The sequence below is a fragment of the Physeter macrocephalus genome, chromosome 3 (genome assembly GCF_002837175.3).
Source record: "Physeter macrocephalus isolate SW-GA chromosome 3, ASM283717v5, whole genome shotgun sequence".
Classification (NCBI taxonomy): domain Eukaryota; kingdom Metazoa; phylum Chordata; class Mammalia; order Artiodactyla; family Physeteridae; genus Physeter; species Physeter macrocephalus.
The window spans coordinates 4,720,786-4,732,985 of NC_041216.1; the positions used below are offsets into that span (position 1 = coordinate 4,720,786).

The 12,200-nt window shown below is 44.4% G+C and overlaps 1 long non-coding RNA gene across 1 annotated transcript; it reads right to left on the minus strand.

Moving 5' to 3' along the window:
• Window positions 1–1,559: 1,559 nt before the first annotated feature.
• Window positions 1,560–10,156, minus strand: LOC102973653 (uncharacterized). Its single transcript, XR_448068.4, has 4 exons — window positions 9,381–10,156; window positions 7,533–7,689; window positions 6,979–7,232; window positions 1,560–3,876 (listed from the first exon to the last, which is right to left on the minus strand). It is a non-coding gene; the product is annotated as an uncharacterized lncRNA (long non-coding RNA).
• Window positions 10,157–12,200: the final 2,044 nt, after the last annotated feature.

A 12,200-nucleotide genomic window follows, 5' to 3' on the forward strand; every position in this document is an offset into this window, starting at 1 on the left:
GGATCCAAAGCCCATGTTCTTCCCACCTCCCCACACTGCCTCACCCCTCAGGAAACTAAGAGAGTGAGTCAGAAGAAGGAAAAGATCCAGCAAAGGCAGACAAACAGCAAACAGATAGGTAAACGAAAACCAAGAAATGCCCTCATTGAAGCTAACAGAATATTTTAAATAGGCAGGGATGTGATCAACAGTGTCAAACGCCAATACTCAACACAGAACGATGTCAACACATGAAATCTCTCTGTAGAGTCATGTACAGATGGAGCCCTGGGCCAGGTACTGCAGCCCAGAGAATTTCAAAGAAACAAAAGTCCTACCCAGACCTAAATGGGCCTCTTCTCTCCCTCTTATCACTGACAGACACCTGGGGCTGCTGGTCTCAGCTACTCCACAGGCCTCATGCCAAGGTGCATCATCTGACCAGTCCCAGGAAATATCAACCCAAACACAGAACATTGCACAACCCCGGGTCGGGTTCAACTTGAGCTGTGGGGAAAGTGGATCTCCACTCAGGCTATAGTTCAACAAAAATTTGTTTGTTTCTAAAACCAAACCCTCTTTTAGAAAAATTTCACATGCCTGCTCTCTTTATTTCTTCTCTTATCCTAGATAAATAAAATCAGGTACATACAGTCCCACTTCAGCTGCAGCCTTACCTCCCTATAAATGACCTTTCATTCTGCTGCCAGAGTTATACTTCTCCCCCACGAAAAAAACTGTTTATATCATTCCTTTGCCTTAAAAATACTGAGTGCCCCCTACTACCTACATTATTCCTTAGCCTTTTATAACACAGGCTCAACTTTCCATTCTAGCCTAAACAACTACCCATTCTCTCCAGCTTCCTACTTCATAACACTTCTCACCGTCCCCAGAGGAAACAGAGACCTTCATGAGTCTATTCCTCTGCACACCCTGTTGTCTTCCCAGAATACCTTTTCTTCCTTTTTGACTGGCAAACTCTATCTAAGTTCAAGATTCAGCTTAAATACCAACTCCACTGTAAAGTCTTCCCAATCCCCCACCACCTGCCCCTAGTAATCACTCCACCTCTGTCCTCACAGCACTTTGTTCATATTTCTATAATAGCACCGGCCACAAATGTATTTATATATCTCCATCCCCACTAGGTTGTGTACAGGACTGACTACCCCTCAAGGACAAGGACTGTCATTTATCTTCGTATCCCCAATGCCTTGTACAGGGCCCGGCATAGAGAAGGTTCTCAACGAAAGGAAGGAAGGAGACGGATATGGGGGCTTCCAGTGAAAGAGACAGGAAGCATGAAACATTATCAGCGAGTGAAATAGTTAATTGATAACAAATTGTAAAAAATGATCTTCCACATCAAAAGATTCCAAAATACATCAAACCAGGAAGTCTAAAAGGTTCCTGCCACCCCACAACGAGCAAAAGACACCGTTTAGCAACTGGTATTCATTCAGAGGGACCACCCCCACAGTTGTAATGAGGAACTTACACAGTTAGGATAAGTAGCCTGGGGTTTCTCTAGGAAAGAAGCCAAAAGAAACTGTGGCAGAATAGTGCAGACAAGAGCCTTACCTTTCAGAAATGCCTACTTCAAAAAAACACAAGACCAAGGATGCGGGGGAAATGATAATTTATTCTTTGTTAGCATATAGGCTCACTCTTTGAGAAAGAGGGAGAATATAACACTCATCCCCTGTTGTAACCAAAAACAAAAGCCCCATCCCACCACAGAACTAACCCACACATTTGACAGTCTAGAGTACTAACCATTACACCATGGAACCCCGTATTTCCCACACATTTCAAACCAGCACAGAATGCCCCTCTCCAGCCCAGAGACAAGCAGTAAGCCTAAAAATATACAATTAAGGAGGGGATAAACTTTAACAGTACAAAACTGCCAAGCATCCAAAAAGTACAGGATATACTGAGGGTCTAGTAGGTGTAAAAGGTCTTGACAGGTCTCACCCCAGAAGCATGCAGACTCCTGAATTCCTTGCAGAGGAGAGAACCAACCCATTGTGATAGGCTTGCTTAAGGGCTCTGGGAACGGGAGAGGCAGGCAGTTCTCACTGGGAAGGATGCAATCCTGGGGGTGACTCAAGCCATTTTCCACCATCCTGGATGCTGTCGGGATGTTCTTATTGACGCCGGCACACAAAGCCCCACACATGTGTGTCTTCCTTCTCTCAGTCCTCAAGCTAATCTCCAAACACCGTCTATCCAGTCTATCATCAGCTGGAAAACCCCACATTGTCTGCTGCAGGACGTCAACTCCAAGTCAGAAACAAGACTGTACTCTCATCATGTCCATAATAATAACCCTAAGGGCTGTCAGTCCCAAGTAACAGAAGCCAATTTGCACTCAACTGCAATATGTTGATTTAAACACACAGCACCATTTCCATTTCTTCCAGAGGCAGACACCTACCATAAGCAAGTGTGATGACACAGCAGAACGTCAGCCTATTATATCAGGTTAAGCTGGCGCAATTTACTAGGTAGATGCTAGCTCAGCGACAACAGCAAAAGAAAAAGAGAATCTCGGGGCTTCCCTGGTGGCGCAGTGGTTGAGGGTCTGCCTGCCAATGCGGGGGACACGGGTTCGTGCCCTGGTCCGGGAAGATCCCACGTGCCGCGGAGCGGCTGGGCCCGTGAGCCATGGCCGCTGAGCCTGCGCGTCCGGAGCCTGCGCTCCACAAGGGGAGAGGCCACAACAGTGAGAGGCCCGCGTACCTAAAAAAAGAGAATCTCAACCTTGTACCATCTGGGGTTCCAATGTGGGATCTCTATACAGCATTGATTAGGTCATTCTTGGTACTACAGTTTCCAGATCAACATTATGGATCTCTCCTGATAGAAAAGGAAAAGGTACTACAGTGGGAAGAATCAATGAAGCCATTTTTCAATGAAGGCTGGAGCTGCTGGGGGAAAAGCTTCAGAGTAAGACAGTGCAGTGATGTGATGATGACATGTGGGAGCTGCTGACTAAGTGAAAGAGACGCTTGGCACCTACCTGTCCCATGATGAAATTAACTGGATAATAAAACATCTGAACCTGCTGGCCACTAAGCCCGAAGACAGGGCTGTCCCTGGAGGGAAAGGGCCGAGAGCTATCAGAAAGGTATTCAAAGGGTTACAGGTAACCTCAGTAGCTTTTAAAGGTGAAATAAAGTTAAAAACCAACATCCAGAGCTCTGAATATATGTATTAAGACCAGTAATTCCACTTCTAGAAATCTATCCAAAAAATATAATCAGAGATGCACAGAAAAGTTTATTTATAAGGATGTTCATTATCATATTAAAGCACTGAAAAATGAGCAGTGTACACGCCCCACAATTGGAGGACGTTAAATAAATGACCCTTACATTTGATGAAATTCCACACAGCTGTTAAGAAATGATATTGCAGACAAATAGTTAACACAGCTGTTAAGAAATGATATTGCAGACAAATAGTTAAAGGCATAAAAAAATAATGCTCACAAAATAATAAAGGGCAAGACAACTAAATTACAATGATAACAAATATATAAAAACACAACATTATATATATAGAGAGAGATAGACAAAGACTTGATGAAAATAGGAACATAGTGATCTTTGGGCTGTAGGATTTTGGTAATTTGGGTGTTTTGTTTTTCTATTCTTTCTATAAGGACAAAATACCGCATCTATTTAATTGCGGGGAGGCGGGGGGGAATCTAAGGTGTTTTTCCTAGGGTTCTTTATTAGTCACACTGAAGAGGGGAGAAAAGTCCCCCAAAAAAGGCCACTTTGGGAGGGCACATGTCAGGATGTGAGGGCTTGTCCTGCTAGCCCAGATGTGCCAACTGGGAACAGGCTTCCAGGCTGGTCAACTGAGTGGACGTCCAAAGTAAAGCTGTAAGATAATGAGAAAGATGACTTGACAAACACATCAGAACTAAGAGAACCAAAAATGAGCATGCCTCCTTAGGAGTCACCTAGTTCACTTATTCAACAACGTTGCCGCTGCCCAAAATACACCTGGAACCCCTCCTTTGGAAGTGCCTACAGACTAGTAGTACCATCTTTCCAATGTCTTCCAGAGCAGTACATTTCACTCTTTGAGACTGAAGTTAATGTTTCAAAGAGCCAATCTTGGATAATATCATTTTTTTAAATTAATTTATTTATTTTAATTTTTTTTTTTGGCTGTGTTGGGCCTTCGTTTCTGTGCGAGGGCTTTCTCTAGTTGCGGCAAGCAGGGGCCACTCTTCATCACAGTGCACGGGCCTCTCACTATCGTGGCCTCTCTTGTTGCGGAGCACAGGCTCCAGACGCGCAGGCTCAGTAGTTGTGGCTCACGGGCCTAGTTGCTCTGCGGCATGTGAGATGTTCCCGGACCAGGGCTCGAACCCGTGTCCCCTGCATTGGCAGGCAGATTCTCAACCACTGCACCACCAGGAAAGCCCCAGATAATATTATTTTTTGACCAAAAATTAGGTACGACTATAAAATGAGTATGGAATTTCTTATGGGCATCACAATCTGGCCCTGAAGAGAAAAACTACAAAAAGGATTTTATAAATGTATAGAGCATGGGCACCACTGTCAGAGTTGTTTTGCTATTTTTCTTTTTTTAAATAAACTGTCTTTGGTGACTACTGAAGGACATTTGGATACATGAGTTTAGTGTAATTCAGTTCTTCAAATGTTTCTTTCATGCCTAATTTGTGCCAGGTACTATGCTGGGTCAGGAAAATACAAGAATAAATGAGACACAGTTCCCACCTTTAGCAACAGTATAGCTAACATCTCCTGGGATCTTAATCTGTGCTAGATGTTATTACATTTACTGTCTCATTTAACTGGTGAGATAAATTCTATTATCATCCCCATCTTACAAATGAAAAGAAAACAAAAAAAACTGAGGCTTACAGAAGTTACAGGAAACTTGCCCAAGAAGTAAAGACTAGCAGGAAAAATCAAATGTTTAATAAAGTAACTATACCATAATGTGATATCCTTAAAATAAGTATGTTTAAAGTGCTACAGTAACACAGATGAGAAAGAGAAAATAAATTATATGTGGAACTGCAAACAAAACAAAACAAACAAACAAAAAACCATGGGGGGAAAGTAAGATTGAGCTAGGCACTAAAGGATAATAGAAGTCTGACACAAGGAGAAAAGGATAGTGGTCTTCCAGGCAGAGGGAACAGGACAGTATTTATATGCAAAGGAAGAGAAGGGTGAAAGTACATGGGTATGTTGGGGTACATTTGCTTTAAAAAGTCAGCTGTTGGGCTTCCCTGGTGGCGCAGTGGTTGTGAGTCCGCCTGCCGATGCAGGGGACACGGGTTCGTGCCCCGGTGCGGGAAGATCCCACATGCCGCGTAGCGGCTGGGCCCGTGAGCCATGGCCGCTGAGCCTGCGCGTCCGGAGCCTGTGCTCCACAACGGGAGAGGCCACAACAGTGAGAGGCCCGCGTACCGCAAAAAAAAAAAAAAAAAGTCAGCTATTATCCCACAGACCTATCACAAACTTTTCTTAGCAAAGGCTAGAGAACCACTTTCTCATTACTCAACCTCACCTACCTCTCTGCCTCCCTAATTAATCCCTAATTACCAGTCACAGCACAGGCCTGGGCTCTGCCAAAGGGCGGGACTTGGGCCAATAGTTCAACCTGTCGTACCCACAACAAAAGTGGTGCATCTAGGCAGAAATCATTCAACAGCTGTGGGTGCTGGCCAGCTTGATAAATAAAGGTCAAAGCCTTCCAGAGGAAACAGCAGCAATGGAATATACTGCATCTCAATCCTGGCATCAAAGCATCAAAGATTCACAGGAAATTGGAGACAGGAACTTCAAGACTTACACAATGTCTCTATTCTCCCACAGGGTTCCCTTCAACAGTTACCCACTAGGTGGAGGAGTGGCTGCAAGCTGAACCATGTCAAGAAAAGCAAAATCAGTAACTAAACAAAGAGGGGAGCCAATTACCTGCTTCCCTCAGGCCCTCCAGAATACACAAAGGTACAGGTGAAATGAAGAAGGGGAGTAGCTAGTCACCGTAATCAGGGGACAGTGGGTGAAACTCAACCCAGAGGAGAGTTTGACAAAGGCCACGGTTTGTGTCTAAATGTTAGCCTGTCAACTCACAGTTGGGGGAATACTTATCTAACACCTGTAGCAATGGTCCAGAAATGATTATAAGGACTAAACCAAACCAACTACATGCCCTCGTTCCAGGCACCTCTCCCACCCGAAAAAGAGTCAGGTTCTGAGAGACAAGGGAGTTAATCAGATGCTTTCTTTGAGTGAACAGGACAAACTGCTGTATATTATACATTTTATGCCATAAAGACTATTATACAGTGTATATATGTGAATGAAGGATTAGAAAACAGAACACAGCTCAAGGAGGCTAGTGTGGAGAGAGAAGATCTATTGCCCTCACTCCAAAGCACCATACTGCTGCTGTCCCTCAGAGGAAGGTACCAAGTGTGTTTCACACATACACTCAGTCAGACTTGGGTATTCTCCCTACTTCATATGGTCCCCAGTACCAGACAGCTATACAATACAGCCATCTTCTATACTCCCAGGCACTGTTATCTCCTTAGCAGGACAGATGACCCTGTTCTCGGGCCAGCCAAGCTTTGGTTATACCACTGTAAAGAGACTATGTTATGGGAATATTATAAGCGCTGCATGGATTAATACACAGAAGTGCTTAGAACAGTGCCTAGCCCATAACTAACATTTGCTGAGTGCATAACATTTTTAAGAGTATCACTAGTGCTGCTGTCTTCCAGTCTCAACAATCAGTGAGATCAAGTAAGACCTGGAACCAAACATGTGGATGAGTGACTAGAGCTACAACTCCTCAGTCAGAAGGTGCCCTGATCCAGCTCATCCTGGACCAGTGCAGGCACAAGACTCACTGTGTTTCAAAGAAGTCTGTGGGAGGAACAGGAGAAAGAAGAGGTAGAACATTTGGTAAATTCCGACCACATACCAGACACTGAACTAAGTGCATATGTCTTCTTACTTAATGTCCACAGCAGTAAGTGTTTCTGAGTTCACCTTAGACGTGCAGAGCCAAAATAACACGGCAGAGAGTCCCAGTGTCTGGGTAGGAAGAGTGGAGTGGGAGCTGCTGCTGCTGTGGTCATTTCTCTTCTCTGATTTCAGCCCCATACAGGACACTCACTATGACAGGTACATCTAATCTGTCACTTATTCATTCCTAGCCATGTTATTCATTCATTCCTAGTAAAAACAGGGCAAAGGAGAAAAACAAACAAACAAACTTTATAGGTGAACTGAGAAAACAAATGATTGCCAAGCTGGCTGGCAATCTTCCAAAAGCAAAAATATGTGTGTAGGGTGTAACTTCAAACCTCTACAGCCCTGAGAAGACCAAATCAAGAGCTACTTGTTCCATTACTCCCCTGAGAAAGTCAGGAGAGTTACAGGAAACTGGGGACCAAAACAACTCCTATTTAGGGAATAAACATCCCATGCCTGTTTTATGGGAGGAGAACAAGAAATGCCCCCGACCCCTCATACCTGCACTTTGTTCCTGAAGCACATACAGCAGAGGAAGACAGAGTTATGAGTGGTATGGTCTCCTGAGAACCTCAGGAATCCACTTAGGTCACTGTTAAACCTGATCCACATAGGTTGTGGCCATCCTATTGTGGTTCACTGCTCCTCTCTCTAAACCCTTGAAAAAAGGGGAACCAAAAGGAAAAGTTATATTAACCTCCTACAGTTTCCACCCACTGCCAATACGTCTTTAGAAAGTTCTGGCTTTTTATCAGAAGAATGACAGTAAGGATAACAGGGAATAAAAATATATTAAGGAGATCAGCGTCCAAGGAGAGGCCTAGGATTCCCACTTTGAGGCTTTTCTTCTCCTGCAGGAATATGCAGGTTAATTAAGTTTGATAACCCTTCCATGAGTTTTGTAAACACAGGGGAAAAAAGGCTCCTGCTGTTGGGTGGGCTTCATGCCCAGGAATATAGAAGGATCCCCTAAGACAGGAAAGAGGGCAAGAAAAGGGGCTCTTGTATGGGACAAGGGTACAGTCCTGCACCTTCATACAGTCCCCAACAAGGCCCAGGAACTGGAAGAGTCACTGAGAAGCGCCACTGGTTTCTGTCCCCACCTGCCATCTCTTCCCCATGAGTCTGGATAAAGAAATTCAGACTCTTCCTGTCCTCTCAAAACTTCCTTTGACAGGGAAGCAACAGTTGATGTTGCTCATTCTTGCTAAGACCTGTCTGATGCGTGATGAGCTTGAAGAGCCTTCAACCTAAAAGTGACTGGCTCCAGCTGTCAGAAGTTCTGGAAAAAATGTTTGTATGGCATGGGGGGAGAGACAAGGGAAGAGAAGACAGAGATCAATGGAACAATACTTTTTAGTTGTATATCCCTTTGTAGCATACAAAGCTCTTCATGTATATGTTCTCTTAGAAACTGCTCTTCTACAGATAATGAAAGAAAGTAAAATATCTATAGACCCTGGCAGGATGTGAGTCCAGATTCGTCTGCCATTCCCTTCAACCCTGAAGGAAGCAACTTTACCCTTTTCCTCTATTTCCCCTGACTCTCTCCACACCCCATGGTCACTCTGGGTCCAGAACCCTGACTGCCAACGGAAGAGGGGTGGTTTGAGCACCTTCCTAAGAGATGGAAATAAAACTACCTATTAATAAGAAAAAGGGAAGTAAAAAGATTGCATTCATTTTCCTCCTTAATAGCCAAAAAGAGTCTTGCATCATCATACCTGGGAGCATTTTTCTCATATATTATATAATCAGTGAAAAGTTTGCCAACCATGCAAAGCAAACATTAATCCCTTTAAATATTATTTTAGTAAAAAGCTGTCCCCTTTAAAGTCACTGATTTACCCTTTACAATGGCATCTCTGCCCTATCAGCCTGCATTCCTCCTCCCCTCCACAACCATTCCCGACTCCCTGTTCTCTCCAGATGGGGCTCTGACTCACTGTAGACACAGGCAAGTGGAAAATCTGGCCCAAGAACCCCAGCTACGCCTAGGTGAGGCCGCAGGGCCCAAAGCAGGAGCCCTCCGCCCACCCTGCCGGGAGCACCCTGAGCGCTGCTGAGTTCAAGGGGCCGAACATGGCTTCAGTGCCCATTCAAGCAAGAGAACAGGCTGCGGCTGGAGCAGCTGAGAGGATTCCCTCCCGTCATCCACTACTGCATTTACAAACTCTATCCCTTCTATGTAATTGCCCAAACACAGAAAAAACTATGGCCAGCTCTGAGTCAGAGGCCTTTCTAAGCCCCTAGGGATTGATGGAGAGTAAAGACCCCATACAACACACACAGCAAGTGTTCACACAAACAGCAAGGACAAAAGGCGGGGAGCCAGAAGCCCTGGAATACCTCTCAGGTTGTTGAGCCCCTCCAGGAACTTCTGGTACTTGTAAGCGTTCATGCCCCGGGCCTAGCTGTGTCGGCTCAGTGGCTGGAAGTAGGCACCATGGCACAGTGACAGCTGAGAAGGGAGAGCTCCACTGCCGTCTCCTAGCCCCCAAGAACTGGACTTTGACCACACTTGCAAGTGACGTCACCAGAGGAGCCTCATTACATTACAGCCCTTTGTGCGCCCTCATTTGGTGCAATGAGCGGAAATACCTCCCCAGGAGAGGCCAGCCCCTCCTTTGTGCAAATGAGTCAGGAGACCACAGCAGCCCCTGCCTATCATCTGCCACCTCATCTGCTACCTTCTCTTTAGACCCCAGCCCAGGCTCCACTGGGATTACTGCTCCTCTGGTTTAAACTCTAGGGAGAGAGGCTTAAATGCTTCTCAGGACACCAGTTAGGGGCTCATCTAACATCTGAAAATGAAACTTTTAAAGGGCCACACTCACCACAAGAATGTCACAACACGAGTTCCTGGGCAAATACCACATGACAATGAGACAGGTCTTACAAAATAAGCAACTAACTCTGCACTGTCCTCACAGCAGTCACGTTTACAGACTGGAATACAGCCACACACAGAGGAGACACTGCATATGAACACAGTCCGGAGAGAAGCAGAAACTGTTCTGGGACGCCACTCCCCAAATGCTAAAAGCCCAATTCAGGGAGGCAAGACCTTCCCCAAAAACAACAAGGGAGAGAATGCAGCCCAGACACCACCTGCATTCTCCCCAATCTGGGGCACTGTTTCACTCAGCTAATTTGTTTTTAGTTTGCTTTAGTGATGTCAGTAGCTGATGCAAATTTCCTGCTACTCCATCAGCCTCAAAAAGATGACTAACCCCACCCCCCACAACTGTCACAGGCTCCTAGGATAAGCTACACAGATTATAGTTAGAGAAAAAAATTAGCAAATTTCTTAAATTTCTTCAAATTCCTTAGCATCTTTAAATTTCTTAGCATCTTTAAATTTCTTAGCATCTTTGTTGTAAGGCAAAGTAGTTCATCTGCATTGTTATATTCACCTTTGAAAATGTTTTTATGAAAGTTAACGTGTGAAAGTAACATACATATGAAAGTATGTAATTTTCATTTACCTATGAGAAAATGCACAGAGGTTAAGCAAACTATCTACAAGTCACACATCAGACCAATAAGGCAGCATGAAAGGAACATACATTTCCCAAACCTGAGCTAGGTATCCATGAGCAACAACCAAGTCAGACTCCACTGAACAACCCCTCATAAGAAAGACACCGCTCTCCCAGGTCTGAAGTTTTTCGGAGTAACCTGCCAGGCAGGTTGCCATTCAGTGACCTGGAAGAACTCACAGTGTGCCAAATATAATGTTCCACAGAACTCCCAATGATGCAGGCTGGAGGCAGGTGGAGAAACTGTGTAAGTAGCATTGTGAAAACAAAGAGAAAAGGGAGTATGTCTACTTGAAAAGATCAGGCTAAAGAAAATTAACAGCTGCTAAGACAATGGAAAGGGAAAATCTCTGGATAATAAAAATAACCAACCCAAGCTTTTGTGCCTTCCCATGCTACTAGTCGGTCAACAGTGCCAACAAGGTAGCCAGCCACTGTGCAGATCCTGAGTGTTAGGAGTCACGGGGCACACAACACATGGTTTCTTTTCTCAAAGAACCATTTAATGGGCAAGGTTAAAAGGGAGTTTAATGCTTACAGAGCATAACAGACAGTGGGAAACAGTAAACACATACACGCACAACACGAAATATAGATTCTACTGTGAGAATCAAAGTGTCTTTGAGGTCACCTAGTCCAAAAGACCAGGTGCCTTGGATTCCTCATCTGTGAAATGAAGCTGTGGATGAGAAAGGCAAACATTATATGACAGTTCAGATCACACATGTCTGTTTCCTGGCTTTATTCTACTATTTCCTCTGGAAGAGTATGGATAAGAGGGCACAGTGGAAATAACTTTGGTTACAGAGTCAAGATACCTGGATTCCAGAGTTTATCTCTAGATCCAACTTTGCCTTTAACTAGCTATGTGAGCAGGAGCTCCAAATTCCTATAAAATGCTAGTTCTTGTTTTGTTTTGTTTTAGGCCACAAACTCCAGTCAGAATCTGATGAAAACTAAAGATACTCTCCCTAGGAAAAGGCACATATTCACCTACCTACAAACTTTTGTTTACAAGCGGATAGGGGTTAGTGAACCATAGGTAAAGAACCTCTGAACTGATTTCTAAGACCTCCTCTGTGTCAAGATCTGAGAGCAATTAACATAGAACAATCTGAATGTAAGTACTGAAAAGAACAAGGTGTAAAGGAATGATCAATCAGCAGGGGAAGAGCTGGGCCCCCCTTCCTTTAATGCCCCCATAAAATTCTATCTGAGACTCCTCCCACCTAAGGGAGGAAAGCAGTCCAGACAACAGGAATCTAACAGCAGGAACAACTGACTTTTAAAATAGCCACTTGAACTAAGTGCATTTAAAAGACAACACATGCTAGTCTGTCATTTCCTCTGTGTGTTTCACCATTGAAATTGTTTAGTAACATTTTATCAGATAAAAATTAAACAAAAACAAGGATGTTTAGAACTATGAAGTGAGTGATGGTTCCCACTTGAGGCTCTTGGGAAGGGAGGAGGGGGGACAGTGGCCCAGACTCCAGTTGTTTTCTTGAACACCAGGGACCTTTCCCCAGAATCAGAGCATTTCAAAGCACCATAGTCCAACACTTCTCTGTGCTCCTCGTGGCCATTCATCTTTTATCCTCATAGGTCCCATGATGGCGAACAGTGA